Source organism: Microcebus murinus, chromosome 9, assembly GCF_040939455.1.
Source record: "Microcebus murinus isolate Inina chromosome 9, M.murinus_Inina_mat1.0, whole genome shotgun sequence".
In the NCBI taxonomy this organism is placed as follows: Eukaryota; Metazoa; Chordata; class Mammalia; order Primates; family Cheirogaleidae; genus Microcebus; species Microcebus murinus.
Window position 1 is genome coordinate 79,114,395 of NC_134112.1, and position 17,188 is coordinate 79,131,582.

General features: G+C 31.5%; 1 protein-coding gene across 1 annotated transcript in view; it reads right to left on the reverse strand.

Annotated features, from left to right (window-relative positions):
- The window catches only part of GRM8 (glutamate metabotropic receptor 8), a 728,319-nt gene that overhangs the window by 93,086 nt on the left and 618,045 nt on the right, over positions 1-17,188 (reverse strand). The window lies entirely within an intron of this gene.

Here is a 17,188-nt window from a genome sequence, read left to right on the forward strand (position 1 = left end):
GAGAGGTCAATCACATTGAACCTGTTGTAGAATTTTCCAGATGAAAAATAATGACAATGGGAATTTGAGGAATGTCAGTGGCCATGGGGAAAAAAGTAAAGATTCTATCATCTGCTTCTTCAGGAGCCATGCAAATTTGTTAGACATAGATTTTAGGCACAAGGGGCCATAAGTGGAAGATTCTTAGAACCTAGAGCTACTTGAAATCATAGCACTCTCATCACTAAACAAATACCTTAACAGTGCTAAGGGATCCTGCTATGGGCCGAATTGTGTCTCCACCAAATTCATGTGTTGAAGTCCTATCCTTCAGTACCTCAAAATGTCACTGTATTTGGAGATAGGGTCTTTAAGGAGGTAATTAAGGTTGAATAAGGTCACTAGGATGGGCCATTGTCCAATATGAATGGTATCTTTATAAGAAAAGGAAATTAGGACACAGGTATAGAGGGAAGACCATATGAAGACACAGGGAGAAATCCATCTACAAGTCAAGGAGAGAAGCCTCAGAAAAAAATGACTCTGGTAATATCATGATCTTAGACTTCTAGCCTCCAGTACTGTAAGTAAATAAATTCTTGTTTAAGCTAACGCAAACTCTAACCTTGTCTTATTGATAGGGTATAGACCTAAGATAGCTCATTCATCAACTAATAAACATGGCTTTGTAATAGGGGATGCACATACAAAAAAAATAAGATAGTTTCTTCCCTCATAGAGTCACAATCCATGGGACAGAAAGATAATTAACCAGTGACGATAATAAAATAATAAGTGATGTTAAACAGTTATGCAAAGGAAACTAGAGAAACAGAGAGCTGGGGCATTTCAACCTGGGCACAGAGGTAAAAAGAAAGTTTTTCAGAGGAGGAGAGGGCTGTCTTGAAAGGTACAAAGGAGCTGGAGAAAGCAGAGAAATGTGTTTTAGTTAGGATGAATCCTAAGAGCAAATGTATAATTGCTGTAAACCATCTGGCATGATTAGAGCATGATATGCATGAATACAAGGAAGAAGAGAGCCAGTTACCATATCATGAAGGGCTTTATAAGCAGCACCATGTATTTAGACTTTATTCTCAAAGCCATAGGGAGTAATTAAAGGATTTTAAGCAAATATGTGACATGATAATGTTTTTTTTTAAATTTTGGTGAGATCACCATGGTGACAAATAAGAGTGAAGGGTGATGTAGAAGCTAGGATAGGAATTAGGGGAACGCTGTCAATTCCAGGCAAGACAAGAGCTTGTGAACTATGTCAGATTGGTGATGGTGAAGAAGACAGTATAGATTTGAGACATATTAAAGACAACAGAGAAAAGGTAAGAGTGAGGGCAAGAGATGAACCAAAAAATGTCATCCAGATTCCTGATTTGACACTCATCCTTAGCATTTCACATACTTTCGCCTCTCACGTCCAATCCATCACAAACCTACGTGACCATGCATGATCCTGTCTTTGTCTAACTCCCAGGCAATGGATGACCATTATCCATCAGCCATTCTTAGTCCTTGTAGTGTTCTTCCATGGCGCTTTATGTAATTACATGCTTATTTGTTTGATTTTATTTTTATTTAAAGAAATTATTTGTAAATTTTAGGTTATATTCCTAAGAATCACTTAAAAAGTTTACATAAAAATACATGTTCCTGGTTCATAGAGATTACAACTCAATAGATCTGAGAAGTGACACCAAGTTGTCATTTTAAAAAAAGAATTCCTTCTTCTTCTAGTGATTCAAACACATGTTAATGAAGCATATTTTGCTAAGTACTAATTTAAAGTTTATTTTCCTCAAAAGAGTAGGGGTCAAGTCTTAACTCCTACTCCGCGATGGTAGCATCGTGGGTGTGAGTACTGAGATATGTATAGTGGAATGGATAGTTTAAGGGAAGAGTGCAGGAAGTCAGATCTGCAATATTTTTGTTAAATGGATGTAGCAAACCATTGAGAGACCTTTATCCCAACACAGAACAATACATATACAAATACCGAGGTAGTGTATGGTATTTGTTGCAATGGTACTGAAGCAGAATAATCTCTTCATATTTTAAATTTATGATAATTCTAATTTAGATCTATAGAGTGATCATTTTTAATTAAAAGCCAGGATGGAGTTATGATTATGTTACTATGTTTATGATTATATTTTAGATGAGCAAAATTAGAGTTTCAAATAATTTCCTTAAATAATTTTTTTCATGTAGAATTAATTCATTTGAATGTTTGCTATAAAAATGACTATTTTAAATATTTTAATGTTGTATATCTTTGAAAGGATTCATATTATTCATATTTTAACTTAAAGTCAGTGAAATACTAAAATATAATTTAAATGCCATACATGTATAACTACATCAAATACATAGTGCCAGTACTTTATAACTAAGCCATTTATCAAATGGCTCTTTCATTGCTAATATTAAGTAGATGTTAATAATATGAAAATTGGCTCAGGACTATTACTCTCTAACAAAGATAAGTCATTATAAAGTATTCTGTGATTTTTTTTTTATATTTTAAACAACATAATAGATGTTTTATTCAGTGCAAAACACTTCTCCAATCCAATATTAGCACATATGACTCAATGGACATTTAACTTAATCCATAGAAGATTACAGGAAGCAGATACCTTCAGAATATTAAAAGATAGATGAACGAGTTTGGAATGAATATTTTCAGTGGCAATTCACGTTGTGTTGCTGAACAAACAAAGCATAAAGATAACAATAATAATAATTAATAATAATTGCTACTGACCTTTATTGAGGATATACCATGTACCTGAGTGTTCAAATGCTTATAGCAACTCTGTGAGTTAGGTATTTTCCTCCTATTTGGTTTAAAGAATTACAGAGCAGTAGCTCACATGCCTCATATCACACAGCTATTAAATGATGGCTAATAGATTCAAGTGTAGGGGCTCTGAATCACATTTTATTGCCTCTTCACAATGCTCCCAGGACAGTGCATGACACATAGTAGACAGCCAAAAAGTTCTGAAAACCTACTGCATTAGGAATACCCCAAGTGGGGAGCAGAGGAGATAAGAGACAGCAGAGTAGGGATAAGGCACTTAAAATAATAGCCCAGTTGAAGGGAGTCTAGGGCCTCTCCTGGCCCTAGACAGGAGAGGCCCTAGACAGGAGCAGGAGAAAATGAGTCAGTCCCTGGGGGGTCGGTTCAACGAGAATGGAAAAGAAAGGGAGAGTCTGAAACAGATTTATAAAGAAGAATCAAAATAATGTGGTGATAATTTATGTAAAGGATTTGCTCACACAGGATACCTTAGAATAATGTAAACATTTGTTTCATGTTTCAGAATGCTGCACCCTAGTGATTCCTTTTCGCTCACAACCATTAGAGTGAAACACTGTCTCCAGCTAATATTGTTCCAGCCATTTGATTCCACATGAAATCCTCACAGAGGTTATGGCATCAATTTACATGTTTTCTTCAAAGTAACTCTAAATGATACCTTCCTATAAGGTAAAGCAAGGGATCTCTTGGCTGTAAAACACCTGGAACGATTGAAATTGAGGTACCACATTGAAATTAGTTGTACCAAGTAAAAATCTGGTTACTGAGTTTTGAGTTTTCCAGCCCATTTTCCCTGTCTGGGTCATAGAATACTATCAGCCTGGTTTATAGACTCCCAGCAGGGGATTTGAAGATTTATCTTTGAGAATTTTTAGATTCAGCAATCTAAAAGAAAAGATCTAAATATTTTGACATCAGGTGATTTTTTTTAGTCAAGCTCACTGTCAACAAACACATCCAAGTGCAGAAACTTTTAAATTAGATTTTTAGTATACTCTTAAATATGAGTGGAAGTCCAAAGATCATTGAGCATTAGAAGAAATTTTCTGCCATGCCAAATTGGCATTGAATCAAATAAATGGGGGGAAAAAAGCAATGTGATGAAATAGAGTCCATGTATGGAGAGGAAAGCAGCTAAAATTATTAATAACTTCAGAGATTCTTAAAAATACGTGCATAAAATAAGAATTTTCTTTAAAAAGAGAAAACTCAGAAAGCATAAAAGAAGTTATAAATTAATCATAATTATTATGGTCAATAATATATTTATTGTTACATTAATTATTGTTAACTATTACTATGATAATTCTAGATAAAATAATTAATTATAATTCTGAATTATAATTTCAGAAATGAAAACTCAGTTGAAGAATTAGAAGGTAAAGTTGAGGTAATAAGAGCAAAAGACAGAAAAATAGAAATTAGAGCAAAAAGACATAGAAAAATAAAGCAGGAGAAAAAAGATAAGAGAGATTTAAAAGATCAGTACAGAAAGTCTAATATATATAATATATATTATATCATATTATATATCATATATAATATGTATTATATAATATATATGTGTTGTGTATACACACACACAAAGAATTTTCTAAAAAGAAATTAGAAAATTTGAAATATCAAACAAAAATTCAAAATTTTTTCCAGAATATAGGGATATGAAATTCTAAATTAAAAGGGTCTACTGAGATCTCAGCACACTATATAAAAATATACAAATATACAAATATTAGGCTGTATTATGTTGAAGTTTAAAGAATGCTATGTTCAAACAGACAATCTTAAAGGGTTCTGGAGAGTAAAAATAAAAGAAAAAAATGTTACAAAGAATGAAATATCCACAACCTGAGAACTAGAAAACAATGAAGTAGTACCTTTACATCCTAAAGAAAAATGATTTCTAACCTAGACCTTGGCAATGAATATATTTTTAAAACATAATAGTAAAATGAAACATTTTCAAATATTTAAGTTCTCAAGAAAATGTATCATGCATTCTTTAGTCTCAGGAAGCCATTTGTTGATATGCTGCACCTGAGTAAGAGAATAAATGAAAGAAAAAGGGTAATTGGTTATAGGGATGTGAAGATCATCCTCAGAATAATAGTCTAGGGAGATCATAGGATACAAGCTGTTCTGTACAGCTAGAAAGGTGCTAGTCTAAATTGGAAAAGCTAGAGAGAGCCTTTAAAAACATAAATTTGTTAGCTAAACAGATGTCCTCTGGGGGAAAGTTTGGGAGTAAATTATGATGTACCTAAAAAACAAAACAAAACAGAAATAATAACAAACCAAATAAATAACTTTAAAATGGTGATTATTAGCTATGGGAACATCAAAAGTAATTTTCAAGAAAGCAAAAGTAATCAAAGCATAGCAGATGACATACTTAGGCATAGCATCTATCTAGATAACCATGATACTATAAGTTATGGTGTAGCTATATTGGGAAGATGATAGAATAGGGAGTGTAAACAGCAGGAGAGGACAGGAATAAACAAGATAAGAAGATAAGTCCTAATTTTCCATAATGAGAAGTAAATACAAACTGACAGAGCAAAAGAGAGAGAGAGAGAGAGAGAGAGAGAGAGAGAGAGAGAGAGAGAGAGAGAGAGAGAGAGAGAGAGAGAGAAGGTAAATGTAAGCAAATTATTCAGAAGCAAGGGGTAAAACACATCAAGGAATCATTAATTTAGAAAGTTGAATGTAGTTGATATTGAGCATCTGTAAATAGAGGCAGAAATATTGGGGGGTTGCCTTTTCCAAATAAGCCTTGTGGGAGCAGTGGAATTTTAAAATCATATGTATAAATACATTTAATAAACATTTTAAACAGGAATAGTTTTAAATGAAGCCTAATTGAAAAGGAAGACAGATAAGAAAGAGAAAAGTAGACAGAGCTAAAAATGAAATGACAAAGTAAAATCTACATAGGAGACATTGAAGTACAGGATAGAATTCACATAAAATCAAAGTATTCATATAAGAACCAATTTATAAAACTTTTCAAACCATTGAAGAAAAAATACAAAGTTGAAAAAATAGAAAATATGGAAGAAAATAGAAGACAGGAACTACTGAGAAAATTCTGGAAAGCTAACATTTCTGAAGGAGAAATCAAAAAAAATGTCAAGAAAAATATAATCAAAGGTATTACAAAAGAAAGCATTTCTTTGCTTAAAAAACATCTATGCAAATAGATTGAAAGTTAAAAATCAATGGAAGGGACTGACAAAGCAAGATTTTTTGGTAGGGGTTGCTGAGTTAAACAAAATTCCAGTAAAATTTAAGCAAGACCAAAAAATGGTTATCCAGCAAAAATGTTTTTGAAAGATAAACATTTCTACTACAATACCAATGTGGAATAAAAAGAAGTATAACATTTTTTATGAGAAACTCTTATGAACACATAGCTAATAATCTCCCAAGCTCTCTTTTACATTTGAGGAGTGGAGAAAACCTTGTCAGATATGTAATCATTGAGAAAAATATAACATTTATAAAACATTTTGTTAGAGAAAATGCCTGCATAGGCAATGCAGTTTACTGAAAATTAAAGCAAACTTAAGAAATTCAGAAAGGGAACCATAATGCAAAATATGTGACTATGAACATTGAAGCATGTGAGAACTCTACCATAATGTGAATAAACCTAGTTACAAAACTGGATTAAACTAACAAGAATAGTGTAAAAGGATATAAAATGTAATCTAAGAATACAATTACAATGATCTGAATTCAAACCCCCAGATCTCAATTAAAATAGAGCTTGTATGTGCTTTTATGGGCAGCAAAGCATATAATAACTGTTAGAGAAATGATAAATTGAAAAATTCTACACTCTGTGAAAACGTATTTTAAAATGGATCATAAAGAAATTCTTAATAGGTTAATTTTTAAAAAAACTTTTTTAGGTTACATTTTCTGATAAGTTTCTAGTGAAACTAGAAATAAATAAATTAAGGTCACAAACATAAAATGCAGCAACTTAGAATTAAATAATAACTTTTCAATAAGGCAGGTCAAAACTACAATTAGGACAATTTAGAAATAAAAGATAATGATGCTGCATACAAACTTATATAGTACAGACAAATCTGTACTTAGAACAAAATTTTGTGTTCTTCAATGTTTTTATTATAAAACAGGACTTAATAAAAATAAATGAAATTGGTATTCAACTCTAGAATCTAGGCAAAATAATACATAAAACTAAGAAAAGTAGAGGGAAGAATTAATAATAATAATAAAAGACTTAAAAGGACAGAATAATGGTAAATTAATTAAAAACAACATCCACTAACACTCTTTATGGAAGAGCCAATAAAAATTACAGATAGCTGGCAAGTCTAATTGAGGAGAAAAAGAGAAAAAAACTCAAATACACAGCCTTTATTTTGAGATACAGAAATAATTATAGATGCACAAAAGGGAAAAAATAAGAAAATATCATATAATATAATGTAACATAATGTACTGTATTGCATTTTATTATTTTTTTTTTAGTGTTACTTTTTTAACATACCCTGGTCTCCCAGACTTTGAAAATAGCCTGTGACATAGTTGTATTCTTTAGCTTCAGCATTATTTCTCTTCCTTCCTTCTTGATCAATCATTTCAAAACACTGTTTTATATCATGCATACCATCATCCCCATGCAAAGTGGCTTTTCCAATCTATTTGTGTTAAATACTCATGAGAAAGACATCAACTTTCAAATCCAATAACCTCTTCTCTGAAGCCCTCTTTTCTTTCCATCTGAACACTATCACTCTTATATCTCTCCCATTGTCATGAATCTCTCTCTCTCTCTTTTGCTGGTTTCCCTAATGCTTGATGATGTTTATTTTTAACAATTTCTGACTTGTTTTTCTCTGCAAAAGGTCTCAACCATTCACTGGCTTCAAACATCATTGCTGTACTTCAGTCCTGATCTTGTTACTTATGAACTAGAACAACATTTCCAATGGTCTGCTGACCAAGCACTGTGAGATAGAACCAAAGCATGAGACAGACATGAAGCTCATCATGTCTGAAATGGATTCATCATCTTGCCTAAAAAATTTTCTTCTTGATTTCTCTAATTTTCAACTTAATTTCATACTCTATATTGTGCACCATATAGAATTTTTCTTTTCCATACATGATTTTGTCTAGCCTTAGTGTAATCATTCATCATAATGCCGCTCCATGACTACCATAAAGGAATTGTAACTGGTCATTCTTTTTCTTCTAATTCATCCAACATATATAAATCATGGCTAAATAAAAATCTAAACATCTTCTTTTACTTGTTTACTTTCCTGATGGAAATTTCCAATGACTACACACTAATTTCAAAGCAAAATTAAAAAGTAGTAACCTGACTTTAAACCCTCAAGCACTCTGACTCAATCTACCTTTTAAGCACCACATAAAATATCCATACAGAAATTATATGCTTTCCTCAATTTTTGTTTCCATCTTTCCTTATATGTCTCTTGGCTGTCTTTCTGATTATTTATTCTTTTTTTGTCTCTGCCTTGAAGATCATTCTTTCATTCCTAGATATCAAAACACTATTATTTCTTCAAGAATGATTTTAAATGCCTCCTCTATTAATCTGCTCCTGAACACTTGATTCGTAAGTGGCCTATTCCTCCTCTCATCTCATGCAATTTTGTTTGTATCATTTGTATGATAATTTTATTATGCTCTTATATTATAATTAACTCTTTTATTAGTTTTTAATCCCCTTTAAGTCAGGGACGGTATCCAATATGTGCCTTAAATATGCCTTATAATTTGGCTTCATATTATATTACTTAACCTAGCATTCCACAAAAAAACTGGTGCTAATAATATTTTTAATGTACAATCTTGAGATAATATAATCTAACTCAATTTTGTAGGCATTAAGAAATAATATTGTAAATGTAATAAAGCAAATATGCATCATCGTCCTTAGGGCAGTTGTGAGAATTACTCAACACAAGCTAATACTCCAAAATCCATTTCTATACACTTTCTCTTTATCATAAATGCTTTCTAGCCCTGAATATCCAGTTAACCTTACTTTGAAATATAAAACAAAATGTATAGTAACAAAATTTCAGAGGATTTACTATATGTCTGGTGTCAGTCAAAGTATTTTAGTTGATTGCACATATTTTAAATGGTTGTATATGTTGTTGGTTTGGTTTATCTTTAAATATAAAAATATATCTCTATTTTTGTTGCTATAATTTTCTAATTTCTAATAAAACCATCCTAAATAACTAAAAAGTCATATTTGACTTGGGCATTTTGAAAATTTCCATCTATCAATCAATATTAGGGTTTGGAAGCAGATCAAGGTCTGAGTCTCTGATTTATAACTTACTAAATATATTTCTCAGCTTCAGTTTCCCCATCTGAGAAAACAGATCAATAATACCTCACTTTAAATAATTTTTTGAGGATTGAATGGATGAATCCATATAACAAACCTAGAACAGGGTAGGCATAATGGGCATAGTTAACAACAGTTAGCATCATTATCAACAACTAACATCAATCCCTCCTCCTCCTTGTTCATCTACTTATTCTTACCCAACATTGTAACTGCTGCTATTTACTCGTCTTCCCAAAGTAAATTTAATGTATCCCCTACTTTCTGCTTAAATGATATAGACTACCTATGAGATATAGAAAATTACTTCAAAAGACCAAGTCTAAGAATTATTTGTGTTTCAGAAAGAGCTATGCAAGAGCAATGGGTAGAAAGCTTATTCAAAGAAATAATAACTGAAAACTTTCCAAACTTGAGAAAGATCTAAATATCCAGGTACCGGAAGGTCTTAGAACACCAAAAAGATTCAATCCAAATAAGACTACCCTAAGGCATATAATAATTAATCTCTCAAAGGTCAAGGAAAAAGAGAGGATCCTAAAACCAAAGGAAAAGAAAGAAGTGAATAATATATAAAGGAGCTCCAACTAGTCTGACAACAAACTTCCCAACAGAAGCAATATGGGACAGGAGGGAATAGAATAATATTTTCAAATGCCCAAAGAAAAATAACTGTCATCCAAGAATATTATATCCAGAAAAATTTTCATTCAAACATGAAGAAGACATAAAGTCTTTCCCCAACAGAAGCTGAAAGAATTCACCACCAGCAGCCTCATCTTGCAAAAAATGCCAAAGAGAATTTTTCAATGTTAAAGAAAAAAAATTACTAACATTCAAAAGAAAATTTTTCAAGGTACAAAACTCACTGGTAAAATTAAGTACACAGACAAACCCAAAATATTCTACTACTGTATTTGTGGTGTGTAATCAACTCATAATGCTGTATTTGTGGTATACAGTCAACTTATAACTCTAGTAGGAAGCACAGAAGACAAACCTATATAAAAAAAGCTACACAGCAATCTAATAAAAGATAGGTAATATAAATACATGTAAATTGAGACAACTAAAAGTCAAATTGTAGGGAGTAGATTTTTTATGTGATTATTTTTGCTTTTGTTTTTTTTGATATTTTCTTTGTGATCTGAGATATTAAGTTTAAAGTAACTTGCTATACCTATAAGATGTTTTTTGTAAGCCTCATGGTAGCCACAGTACAAAAACCTATAATAGATTCACTAAAAATAAAATGCAACAAATTGGAACATACTACCAGAGATAAACAATCACAAAGAAAGACAGTAAAAAAAAAAAAAAAAAAGAAGAAAGAGAGAAGTCTCAAAACAACCTGAAAACAAACAACAAAACAGCAGTAGTAAGTGCTTATTTATCAATAATAACATTGAAGGTAAATGGTTTGAATGCTCCAATTAAAAGGCAAAGAGCAGCTGAGTGGGAAAAGAAACAAGTTTCAACTGCCTTTAAGAAATCCACTTCACATATAAAGACACACATAAACTGAAAGTGAATGGGTGGAAAAAGATACTCAATAGCAAAAGAATAAATAATCTGATTAATAAATGAGTGAAAGATCTGAATAGATAGTTCTCAAAAAAGTACATACAAATGGTATATGTAAAAAATGCTTAATGTCACTAATCTTCAGAGACATGTAAATCAAAACTACAATGAGATATCATCTTACTTTAGTCAAAATGGGTTGTATCAAAAGGGCAATGGCAGATACCGATGAGGATGTGGAGAAAGGGAAACCCTTGTACACTGTTCATGGGAATATAAATTAGTATAGCCAGGATGGGGAACAGTATAGAGGGTTCTCAAAAAACCACAAATAAAATTACCATATGATCTGGCAATCCCACTACTGGCTATCCAATAGCCAGAAAATCAGTATGTCAAAGATATATCTGCACTCCCATGTTTACTGCAGCACAATTCACAATAGCCAAAACAAGGAATCACATTAATCTCCTATTAATGGATTAATGGATAAAGAAAATATGGTATGTATACATTATGAAATATTATTAACCCATAAAAAAGAATGAAACCCTGTCATTTGCAGTAACATGGATGGGACTGGAGGCCATTATGTAAAATGAAATAAGTCAAGCACAGAAAGACAAATATGGCATGTTCTCACTCAAATGTGAGAGCTACAAAAGTAGATCTCAGGAAGATAAAGAGTAGACTGGTAATTACCAGAGCCCAGCAAGTGGAGAGCTAAGGGAGGATAAAAGGGGAAAAAACATAAATATATTTATTACCACTAAACTGTACACTTCAAAATGGTAAAGATGGTAAATTGTATATGTATATTTTACTTCAATAATAAAATTAATGAAGAATAATAAAAAATAAATAAAGATTCTAGTTTCTATTTCATATTTTAAAATAACTATGATAAACAGCAGATAAATTATTTGAAAAAATCTTAAATATTCTATTCTCTTTATAAAATTTATTTCAGAAAATTGATAGCTCTGGTGGATCATTGCTATAGTTTCATTACTGTATAACTGACATAATCTATGTGCTATATTCTTTTGGGTTATTTTAATTAAATAAGCACAATGATATGGCTCTGAAAATATATTATGTTTTTCATTTTAAAAATAGAAATAGAAAATTGAAATGCCAGATTTGTTACCTTAAGTTTTCTTAAGCAATTCTTTGACCAAGAATAGTGCCGAAAAGTCAATTTGTCATATGAATGAATGAAACTAAATGTAATACTCAGCTTTGTATAGATTATAACCCAACTGTACTGATTACAATATGAAATATGATTCCATTGCATTCAAGCACATGAGCTCTTTTTACTGTTTCTAGAGATTTGTTAGGTGGTGATGTCTGTGAAAATTGCACACGTTACTATGAATATACCTGAAAAGCAAACCAATGACAGCTTATCAATCAAAACACAAGAGTACATGTAAACTAAGATGAAAGCTGAATGCATTTCACTGATGGTAGAGCAGTTAGTTTCATAACTCACCAAACCACAGATAATGTGAAATGGGATTTCTTCCTTGTTCTCAATGTTCTTTCATACTTGACATTTTTCCATTTCAAAGTCTATCTTCTCCATGTACATATAAAATAATTTATCAATGTTTTATATTTGTAGAAATGTACCATATATCCTAATTTTTTCCTCAAAAGAATCAGATTTAGAATGAGTTGAATTAGGGAGAGCTTTTGAAAATTGTTTAAGTTTTTGGTTTCGGTTTAAAGAAATGCGAAGTCCCATATCTATAGTCAATAAATATGTGAATGCAGACATAGAATATCAAAAAAATTTGTGATTAAAAATCAAAACATAAAAATAAGTTTGGAGAAATCAGCTAAACAATAAACTAAGCAAAAGAATAGGGTGGGAGAAAAGAACAAAAAGCAAAGTACATGATATAGCAAAACCTAGAAATAATTTTATGCTTTTAAGAAATCAAAATAAAAGGTATAGTTACCTCAAATTATTTTTATAAAAGCTTTTAGATATAGTTTTCTTAATTTGTTTTCTGTTTTTGTTTTTAGCCACCCTCTTTATTGTCATATATGTTATTTTCTAGGGCACTAAATTATATAAATTTATTTAGCATACATTTAGAACACCACATGGTTAATATTTATCATTCTTAAAGAATTCTCTATTTCCTGTTTGTCGAATAATAGAGTAAATGCAAGAAGAAAAAAGTTGGAATTTGAGATTCTAGTTTGTGGTACAGAGATCCCTCTTATTTTTAGAATGTAAATGATGAACGTGTTGTCTATAACTCAAAATGAAGGGGTGAAAGCAGTTAAAATAAATTATGATCTTGAAAGTCAAGAAAACACTTAAAAACAAAATAAATACAAAAAACATGAATAAAATCATTTAGAACAGAAACACCAATAGAACAAAACAGATGTAATTTATCTTTTTGATAGATTCATGGGAAGCTTAATCTGGCCATGTGAATAGAGGAGAGTAAGGTACAATTTATAGCCTGATCCCATGGCACAGTGCCAAGTTAGGCTGCAAATAGAGAGTCTGTAACTGGATGTGAAGAAGCTCAGTATGCAAATGATGAATTCAGATGAATTGCTCAGGCCAAGAGACTATCTTCTTAGCTTGGGCTAAGAGCTAGGCAGAACCTACCAGGATCTGGTTAAATTTATATTACTTCACTACTAGACAATGCTGGGAATAGCTATAAACAAGAATCCTTGCCTTGTCACACATAAATACCATTCACCCATAAGGCCAATTCATTAATTACTGGAAATGAACAATTGTGACAAATACCTGCTTTTACTGTACTTGTTATATTGCATATTCTTGTTGAGTACTCCAGTTATTAATTTATTAGTTGTTTATAATAATTGTTCTTATTATAATTATTATTAAATTAATTTGAAAGCAAAACAATTGATTCTGGGGGTTTCTAGTATTTGACATTTCAGATTATTAAACAAAGACCTTACTAGATTTTATTACTGTTGTTCAGTTTTTATCACTTTGTTTTGGGTTAGTCTTTTTTTTCCCTTTGGTGTTTACTTATATAGATGCAAATGCCCAGATACTTTGTTCTTCCTAAGATAAAATAAGTGTGGCATATGAATGCTCTCAGAATGAATTCCACTCTGAACACTACATTTGAATATTCTCTGCTTAAAATTTGGTAATGGCTATGAAAAACAATTTGATTTGCTATAAAAGGATATGTCAAGGAAAACTCATATCTCAGAATACTAAAATAAAGTACAATGGCTACCTCTATTAAGTACCGTAAACATACAATTGAAAAGTGAACATACTCCCATCTCTGAAAAGCCAAAAACCCACCTTGAGCACATTCTTACCCTTACTTCCCTAAATAATGAATTCTTTGGGGATGAGATATATACAGTTTAAGAATAATCCCCCTTTGTTTAAAGTTACTTGATCAAGAGACAAAAACATCTTGAATTTATGAAATGAAATGACTCATGAGAGCAGATGCATGTTTGAATAATTTCAGTTCTAAATGTGAGGCAAGCAGTTAAAACCAGGAGTTTGATTTGTACTTTTCAGATTCGCACCTTTATTGTAAAGCCTCAAACCAGGACTCAGGGATGACAATGCAGCTAAAATTACAACGGAGAAGAGTCCTTCTCTTTACAAAAAAAAAAAAAAAGTGTACATGCTTTTATAAGTTTTACTTAGAAAACTTTCCTCTTTTTCAGAGGGAACCTCCAGTCTTGGAAACATCAATCATAGTGGATATTATTTAAAAAAGAGATGTGAACAAAAGAATCTAAATTTAATGTATTTATTTCCAAAAATGTGTTTTGCCTCTAACAAGAATGTTAGTTCCATTCCTTGGTCCTTAGTTTCTTTTTCTAATCAAGTATAAATGTCAAGACTTCTTCACTGGTGTCTTTAAGTTTTACTTAGAATCCATAAACTACTTAAATATGGATATAATAATAAGTAATGTTTTAAAGGGAAAGGTCAGAGGACAGCATAAAGAAGAAACACAAAGAACAAGAAAAGATAGAGCCCTGTTCTTGCCCTGAAAAATAAGCCACCTGTAGGCAAGCTGCTGCCCTAGATATAAGATCACAAAGCAATCCTTTTACCCTCTGTATTCTGTTTTTCAGGTAACATATTTCAAATAAGGATTATAGAAAATACAGTCATCCTTTGGTATCCATGAGGAATTGGTTCTAAGACCTTCCACCAATTCCAAAATTCATGCAATTTCCCATATATAAAATAGCATTTATTTGCAGATAATCTAAGCACATCCTCCCATGTAACATTAAATCATCTCTAAATTACTTATAATACCTAAATAATGTAAATGCTACGTGAGTAGTATTATTTAGGGAATAATGACAAGAAAATAATTTGTACATGTTTAGAACAGATATAATCATCCTTTTTTGTTTCTGAATATTTTCCATCTGTGGTTTGTTGAATCCATGGATGTGGAAACCATGGATACCCAGGGCTTATTGTACCTAAAAGGCCTATACAAAGAGCAATAAATCATTGTTCTATATCAAGAAGTAGTAAGAAAATCAGAAAACAAAGATGTATAGCAAAAGGCAAAGTGATGAACTTAATTAGAGATCAGGAATAGGTTAAGAATCAGGAATTTCAAGAATCAAACTAAGTGCAGTGATAGAATCAATGATTAGTAAAGAGAGACAAACAGGTACTGATCCAAGGCACCCTCACAGGTATTTTGCCAGAGCAAATCATGGCATGTAAGTGATGTGAGAAATGTGCCAAAGGGAAATGGGTTGCAAATAGCTGGAAATTCAGAACAAGTTTGGTATTGATCTGAAGGACATATCAACTACTGGTAATTTTGACACCAGTTGACAAGCTGCTAGAGCGCTTCAACTTTGATGCAATTCAAACCCCATCTCAATCACTGTCATGTTAGATAATTTTTGAATGGTGCACATTGTCTTGTGCCTCAGTTCCTTCTAACATGCCATTAACATGGCTTAACAAATTATACTGGGACAAGAGCAGCAGGAAATGTGTTTAGAATCAGAACTAAAAAATGCTCAGTTGATACAGTAAGTCCTTCCAACTGTACATTTGAGTGTAAATCGGAACTTTCAGGGGCTCTCTTGGTATGAATGTAAACTATTATTTTAAATTGGAACTGAAAATTTCAATCTTATTTTTTCTGTTTTGTAGGCTCAGTATAAGAGCAGTGAGTTTACTGCATTTGAAAGTGACTTTTGTCTCCATTTGCAACTGGATATATTTTCCCTTTGAAATTATTTTCAATCACTCTCCAGTCTTGAATAGCAGCATCAGTAATTGTGTCAACAGACATGATCATTTTATAATCGGAGAAAGCTGGAGCAACAAATGCATTGCCACTTGAAATCTAACCCAAAGATAGAAGGCTGCATTGTCAGAATGGAAGGCTAATCTGTACTTATGCATCAGCAGCCACGCTTACATCCTTTGCTGTACCGTGTTTGCTTCATTTGTTAAAGGCATGACTGAGCTTCTATTTCAGATGAAAGAATACAAAAATTTGGTCAGCAAGGTTTTTAAATCCAAATAGTTCTTAGTCTATATTAGTGCTTATATAAGTCAATGACTTTTTAAAATTGGAAGTCAAGTTAGCAACAAGATTTCTAATTATAACTCATTGCTAATATTTCATATGGCTCTAAAAAAACAAAAATAACATTGATTTGCTTAATGGAAAGGCAGAAAGGAATAGAGAAAAGAATAAAAATTACTGTATTTTTTATTTAGAATCTTTAGAAAGACATTTGTTTACATTTTGAGATTTCAAACAGCAGAGGGAAGAGCTTTTAGTTAGCCATCTATTGTTACTTATAAATGACTCAATAAATAAATGAAAATCTCTGTATAGAGATGAAATGAGCCTGCAAAATATCAAAGACTATAATGTAAAAGGTGAACTAACACCACAGATGAGATTCACAGGTCAAAATATGTCCCTTTTGGATAAAAACACAGCATGGTAAATAGTTAAGTCTTATAAGGTAACTAGATTACTCTGTAATAGGTTTCTCCAAGAATATAAAAAATGTTATAAAGCAGCATTACAATAATTCTATAAACATCATTTTGAAGAAGTAACATTCCAATTTTAAGGTAGGACTAAACAATTCTGGGATTGATGACATTTAAGAATGGGCTAAGTATAGTATTGATATTCAATAAAAATGAATCAAATATATATTTACCAAGTTGGCTAAATAAGAATGTTAATAAAATAAACATATAAATGATAATCTTATGATTAATTTCATTAGCATAATAGCCTATGAAATCCTATGAGCTTCTCTAAATCCTCTCCTTAATTTGAAAGTTCAATACTTGAAATCACCTCTTTTGTCTAAGACTTTATTATGTAACTTTTCCTCCCTGTGATAGACACACTACATGGTCTACTGATTTTACCAGCTGTGTACACCCTGAAATATATATTCCTATCCAA